Source organism: Amblyomma mixtum, chromosome 7, assembly GCF_055824585.1.
Source record: "Amblyomma mixtum isolate Tamu chromosome 7, ASM5582458v1, whole genome shotgun sequence".
NCBI classification, from domain to species: Eukaryota; Metazoa; Arthropoda; class Arachnida; order Ixodida; family Ixodidae; genus Amblyomma; species Amblyomma mixtum.
The window spans coordinates 121820199-121827413 of record NC_143018.1 but is presented as its reverse complement, the minus strand read 5'-3'; positions in this window follow the sequence as shown (position 1 = coordinate 121827413).

Genomic DNA, 7215 nt, shown 5'->3' with positions numbered 1-7215 from the left:
GGCTAATACTAGGGGAGGCCCCTACTCGGCGTTGCCGAAGATGCGTTGCATCTCACCTTAGCCCAGAACCCCGTTTCCGGCTCCGGGGCCCAGTTTTAAAGCCCTAAAGGCCCGGCCCACATTTCGTAGCTTCCAATCATATTGTGCTCTCAACATGATTGGTTCTTCAAGAGCCTGGCCAGCCCTCCAGCTGCCGTAAAGTAGAGCACTCTCTCCACCACAAAATAAAAACAAACACAAATAGACATCCGTGCCAGCACGTGTGCGAATCAGTACCGCGGGTGGGGGGACACCCGTATACCTGCCGGCGCGTTCGCGAGCGGCCGCGTTCCAAGAAAGGAGACGCTTCGCTTTGAGCACCCCCAGCCGCGTTCCGATGACCCCCGCGAACGCTACCGAACCCTTACACTTGGTCTTGACTGACCCAAGATCATGAGAATTGGGCTGCTCCTGTTCTTTGCTAGCCGCCCGCGGTGGCGGAAAAGCCGTGATATTTCCGCGCCCTTCAGGAATCTCGTTTTCACTTCCTGAACCTTTAGCGGCCTTTCCTAACGAAGATGCGTTCCCGCATACCGGCTGATTGCTTTCAGCGTCCTCACTGCTGTTTTTCTGACCTGTGCATGACAAGCATAAAGCTTTACCTTCCAGCACAGGTGGCCTCACATCTCGCGACTCGGAGCCGTTCCCCCTGGCTAGTTCACTAGCTCTCCTAGACTCCTTGAGCTCAGCGAGCTCCTGCGCTAGCTGCTGGTGCTTTGCTTCTAACACCTCCAAGACGCACTTAACATCCTGAGGTTTTTCCTCGCACAGCGGCGCCTTTCCTCCATTCACTTTTGCAAGCTCAGCCTGAAAATAAGCCAAACGCGCCTTTGCCAATTCCACTCGGAGCCTCACATCGAGTGAGGGCCGGCATGGATAACCCTCCATACCGCCGTCTGTACCCCTCAACTGTCCGACCGGCTCGAACACATGAACAGCGACGTGAACAATGCGACGAAGGAAATTCACAGTCTCGATGCGTCGATCCACTTTGCCACCTCCTTAGCGTCGCAGTCCACAGCCACTTTCACCGGACGCTGCGATGAGCTGTCGCACGCCGCTGGTCCTGTGCACGTTGTCGTCACTTGCTGCGACCCGCCGGTGACCGTGGAGTTCTCGACGCGCTGCTTTCCTTCACCGGATGCAGTCTCGCGTCGCTGGACTACTGCCGTGGTCCTTGCGTCCTTGCCGCTGTCTCTCCGCAGGTACTTTCTCGAACGCTGCTGTTGCCTGACCGTCGCCTTTCTCCCTGGCTTTAATCTTCTCCTGCGTCGTCTTCCGATGGCCGCAGGATCCTGTCGACTGCGCCAGTAAAGATCACAGGTTCTTTATCTTCTTTCCTTGCACCAGAGGTGCCCCGCCAGAGACGGGTTTGCTTAACTAGAAGACTGAAGCGTTCCTTCGCACCAGGGGTGCCCCGTCAGAGACGGTCTGATGATGAGTTGAGATGCAGGGGTACGACGAATACTTGAAATTTATGTACAGGTATATTTACATTGCATACAAGTTCAGTCACTAGAGACAAATTAAACGGCAAAAAGACAAACAACCAAAAGGCGGAACTGGCTAATACTAGGGGAGGCTCCTAATCGGCATAGCCGAAAATGTATAGCACCTGACCTTAGCTCAGAACCCCGCTTCCGGCTCCGGGGCCCGGTTTTAAAGCCCTACAGGCCCGGCCCACATTTGATAGCACCCAATCATGTTGTGCTCTTAACATAATGGGTTTTCAGGGGCATGGCCAGCCCTCCGGCTTCAACAAGGTAAACCACCCTCTCTACCACTAAATAATCATAAAAACAAACACAAATACACATTCGTGCCAGTACGTGCGCGAATCGGTACCGCGGGGCGGAGGACACCCGTCATTCCCAGCGCGTTCGCGAGCGCGCGCGTTCCAAGAAAGGAGACGCTTCGCTTTGAGCGCCCCCAGCCGCGTTCCGATGACCCCGCGAACACTACCGATCCCTTACACGTACGTTTGCAGCAAACGAAATTTTTTAACCAAGCTTCAGTCTATTCAGGTCTAGATTAAACATGGCGTTCTCGCCACAACGTGATTGCGAAATGGCGGTATGAATGGCAAGGAATTCACAATAATTTCTTCATTTTTCGAATAAAATGCTCAAGGCGGCTGATTAATCGCAAGCGTTTCTTCACAACTGCCGTCTGCTCACCAGATCACACAGCTTTTTATTAGTTAGTTTGTTAGTTATATGGGGTTTATTGGCGCATAAGCAACTAAGGCTATCATGCGCCAAACACAAGGTTAGATGATGTTTTGTTAAGTGTATAGAGGTTACATTATAATAGATTTAAAACATTGGCTTTCTTTAGAAACTTACAAACAAGTAAAAACTCGACAAGTGTTTGTTCGCCTAAAAGCAACGCGGGATGAAGTGGAATGTGTTCATTGTAAAATACCATAAAAATTTTTTTTCTAAGTTCGTCGAGTTGCGAACAAGAAATTAAAATGTGATTTACTATGAGTTCCTCACCACACATTTCACACAGAGGTTTGTCTTTTTTTGTTAATAAGAAGTTATGGGTGATGTGTGTGTGACCTATGCGTAAACGACATAAAATTACTTCGATAAAACGCTCTTTATGGCGGCATGATTTCTATTCTTTTAAAATGGGCTTTATGGTATGCAGCTTGTTGTGTCCTTCATTATCCCAAGAAGCTTGCCACTTGGCTCTTAGTCTGCTATGCACTAATTTCATGTAATCCCTAGGAGGCAAATTCGCATGTTTTATTTCCATGGTTCTGGCTTGTGCAGCACACAGGTCGGCTCTCTCATTATCCCTAATGCCAACGTGACTGGGAACCCAGCATAATTTTATAACATGTTTTTGTGTTGTGATCTTTACTATGTTCTGTATGATGCTTCCAATCATTGGCTCCGTGGCATTTTTGAAGTTTAATACTCTAAGGACGCTCAGTGAATCTGTATAAATGATGCTGTTTTTGATGTTTTCATTTGCTATTTTCTGTACCGCAACACTAATAGCATAACACTCCGCGGTGAAAACTGTAGCACATGAGGGCAGTCGTACTGCATTTTCATTTTTTCCTTGTATTACTGCGCTTCCTGCATGAGCATGAGTTTTTGACCCGTCAGTATAAAATGCAGTGTAATGTCTGTATTTTTCTTGTAGTGCTACATATTCTTGTATTATATGGTTGTTTGGCGTATAGGATTTACTGAGGTGTGTAAGTCTGACGTCACAAACTGTGGGTAGAGTGTACCATGGTGGTAGCGCTTCGTGTCTTGGGGCAATATTTTTAATTTCGTTTAGTATATTCAGAGCTTGGCATTTTTCTTCGAAGCGCAAGAGCAACGGCTTAATTGCGTGAGGCTTGTTGTTGAAGAGTATTCGGGATGGGCATTTCGTCACAATTGGGTAACAGATATGTTTGGGCTGAGAAAGGATTTTGAGGATGTATGTATAAGTTAGTGCAGTTCTTCGATCTTCTAACGAAGGTTCATTCGTTTCCACATACAGACTTGCTATTGGTGAAGTTCTGTAAGCACCGGAAGACAACCTTAAACCAAGATTCTGGATAGGATCCAGTCGTTTTATGTAGGATGGTCTTGCTGAGCCATATACTATGGACCCATAGTCTAACTTAGAGCGAGCCAGAGAACGGTATATATGTAACAGGCATGCCCTATCAGACCCCCAGCGTTTTCTTGAAAGTAGCTTCAGCACATTAAGGGCTTGGGAAGCTTTTTTCTTTAAGCTGTTTATATGTGGCAAGAAAGTGAGTTTTTTCTCGTTACACCTTGTTACACAAGGTGCCCTTGCGGGCAGCTTTTTATTCCTCTTGTAGAAAACACATTTGAGCGTAAGAATCGGCTGTTCCATTCAGCTGTTACGGCCGTCTGGCTGCCGCTTCGAAGAACAGTATACACTGCATTTTCTATAACCGTATATTGGATTAAAGCACGCTGCAGATAGACTATAGTCGGATACAGCTCAGTCTGGAGAGAAGCTCCGCCCACATGCGACTGCGACTGCCTTCGGGAGATATGAGGATATATAGTTTACTATGCCCGCCGCTGTCGCTCAGTGGTTATGGCACTCGGCTGCTGACCCAAAAGACGCGGGTTCGATCCCGGCCGCGGCGGTCGAATTTCGATGGAGGCGAAATTTTAGAGGCCTGTGTGCTGTGCGATGTCAGACACGTCAAAGAACACCAGGTGGTCGAAAATTCTTTGGACCTTTACTACGGCGTCCCTCATAGACTGAGTCGCTTTGGGACGTTAAACCCCCATAAACTGAACGAAACTATTGATAAATGAAATGAAATCTTATATTATGTGAAAAATTTGCCTTCGTAAACGCTTTCCCGCTCAAAAGTGTGTTTGTCCAGAATATTTGGTAATGGAACAATTTAAGACACCCATTATTGGTGTCATTTCAACACTTAATGCTCGTTGTCCACTCCATATTGACTATCCATGCTTTCTGAAGGCAACGCAGTAACAGGGCAGTGCTTCTGACCTTGCACATCTCTTGCACCCTGCAGGTATCCCTCGTCTCTCCCTTAACGCGCAGGAAGATTGTGCTGCCCTGTCGTGGAAGGCGCTGTCGGCACGTCGAATGCTTCGACGCTGACGCGTACCTCGACTTCAACGAGGAGTCTCTGGAGCCGCCGTGCAGATGCCCAACCTGCAGCGACCAGCTCCTCGTACCGGAGATGTGGGTGGACTTGCGTATGCTGGGCGTCCTTGAAACCGTCGACTTCATGTGCGTCGCCATACACTTCAGGCCAGACGCCAGCTGGGAACCGGTGATTCCGTAGCATCGAGTGCGTTCCGTTGTTGACCGTGGTTCGCCTCCGTATTCTCCCGCGCCATCTCCAGCCAGCGCACCTCTGCGTAACATAGAAAAGAATGGCATGAAAAGAGAATAGAAGCGCACGTGAGTTTTTGAGATTTGTGTTTAACTGTATTCACGCACTCCAATGAAGACTGGAGTTCCAATGGAAAGAGAATAGAAGCGCACATGAGTTTTTGAGATTTGTGTTTAACTGTACTCACACACTTTAATGACAACCGGAGTTCCAATGGAAAGAGAATAGAAGCGCACAACAGTTTTTGAGATTTGTGTTTAACTGTATTCACGCACTCCAATGAAGACTGGAGTTCCAATGGAAAGAGAATCGAAGCGCACATGAGTTTTTGAGATTTGCGTAGAACTGTATTCACACGCTTTAATGACAACCGGAGTTCCAATGGAAAGAGAATAGAAGCGCACAACAGTTTTTGAGATTTGTGTTTAACTGTATTCACGCACTCCAATGATGACTGGAGTTCCAATGGAAAGAGAATAGAAGCGCACATGAGTTTTGAGATTTGTGTTTAACTGTACTCACGCACTCCAATGAAGACTGGAGTTCCAATGGAAAGAGAATAGAAGCGCACGTGAGTTTTTGAGATTTGTGTTTAACTGTACTCACACACTTTAATGACAACCGGAGTTCCAATGGAAAGATAATAGAAGCGCACAACAGTTTTTGAGATTTGTATTTAACTGTATTCACGCACTCCAATGAAGACTAGAGTTCCAATGGAAAGAGAATAGAAGCGCACATGAGTTTTGAGATTTGTGTTTAACTGTACTCACGCACTCCAATGAAGACTGGAGTTCCAATGGAAAGAGAATAGAAGCGCACGTGAGTTTTTGAGATTTGTGTTTAACTGTACTCACACACTTTAATGACAACTGGAGTTCCAGTGGAAAGAGAATAGAAGCGCACATGAGTTTTTGAGATTTGTGTTTAACTGTATTCACGCACTCCAATGAAGACTGGAGTTCCAGTGGAAAGAGAATAAAAGCGCACGTGAGTTTTTGAGATTTGTGTTTAACTGTATTCACGCACTCCAATAAAGACTGGAGTTCCAATTGAAAGATAATAGAAGCGCACGTGAGTTTTGAGATTTGTGTTTAACTGTATTCACGCACTCCAATGAAGACTGGAGTTCCAATGGAAAGAGAATAAAAGCGCACATGAGTTTTTGAGATTTGTGTTTAACTGTATTCACGCACTCCAATGAAGTCTGGAGTTCCAATAGAAAGAGAATAGAAGCGCACGTGAGTTTTTGAGATTTGTGTTGAACTGTATTCACACAATTTAATGACAACTGGAGTTCCAATGGAAAGAGAATAAAAGCGCAAGTGAGTTTTTGAGATTTGCGTTGAACTGTATTCACTCACTCCAATGCCAACTGGAGTTCCGATTTTGCAATTCATTTATTTCCTGTGGTGGCTCAGTGGTTACGGCGCTCGGCTCCTTTCCCCCGAGGCGTGGGCTCGATTCCGGCCGCGGTGGCCAAATTTCGATCGAGGTGAAATTCTAGAGAGCCATGTTGTATGCGATGTCAGTTCACGTTAAAGAACCCAAGGTGATCGAAATTTCCGCAGCCCTTTACTACGGCGTCCGTCATAGCCTGAGCCGCTTTGGGACGTTAAACCCGAATAAACTCAAACCTAATAGCGGAGTAATTCCTCATTGACATCCACCGAAGGATGTCACTGAGTAATTGCTCCCTTATTACAAATCTACTCCCCCTAGCAGAATTCCCCTAAAACATTTCACCAAACCTAAACTTAATTCGTGTCGTTCATTTCCTTGAAATCGTATGTCTATACTCGTGGACAACTTTTTTTTTTGTCAACGCAGTAAAGCCTAGGCAGGAAAGGGAAGGAGAAGGATTTTGCACCCCTGAGTTGTTCATTATTCAGCTCCGTAGATCACTTCTCCATAGATTCCCCGCGGGCACAAAAGGCCGTCTCTTTCCCTTTCCTGCCTATAGCCACTACTGCATTGCCAAAAAAAGTGCGAGAGTATAGTAATGATCAATTTTCGTTTTCAATGGTGGTTGTGAGCTTTTCACTCTTAAACCGAGTCTTGAAACCGCCAACGACACGTGGTTTTGCCAGTCATGGCCCTTTAAGAATGCTCCACTTTTATCTCCAAATTTGAAGTGTCCACCTAGAAGTGCAGCTATCACTGGGCCTTTCATTCACATGCCTGCCGCCTCCAACGGGATATCTCGATTGTTTGGGCACGACCTTGTTCCTGCCGAAAATAGTTCCTTACCTTAATTTCGGACTTACTTTCTACGCTTATATTTGGGTTCGCGCTGGCTGCGGAATGTGATATAC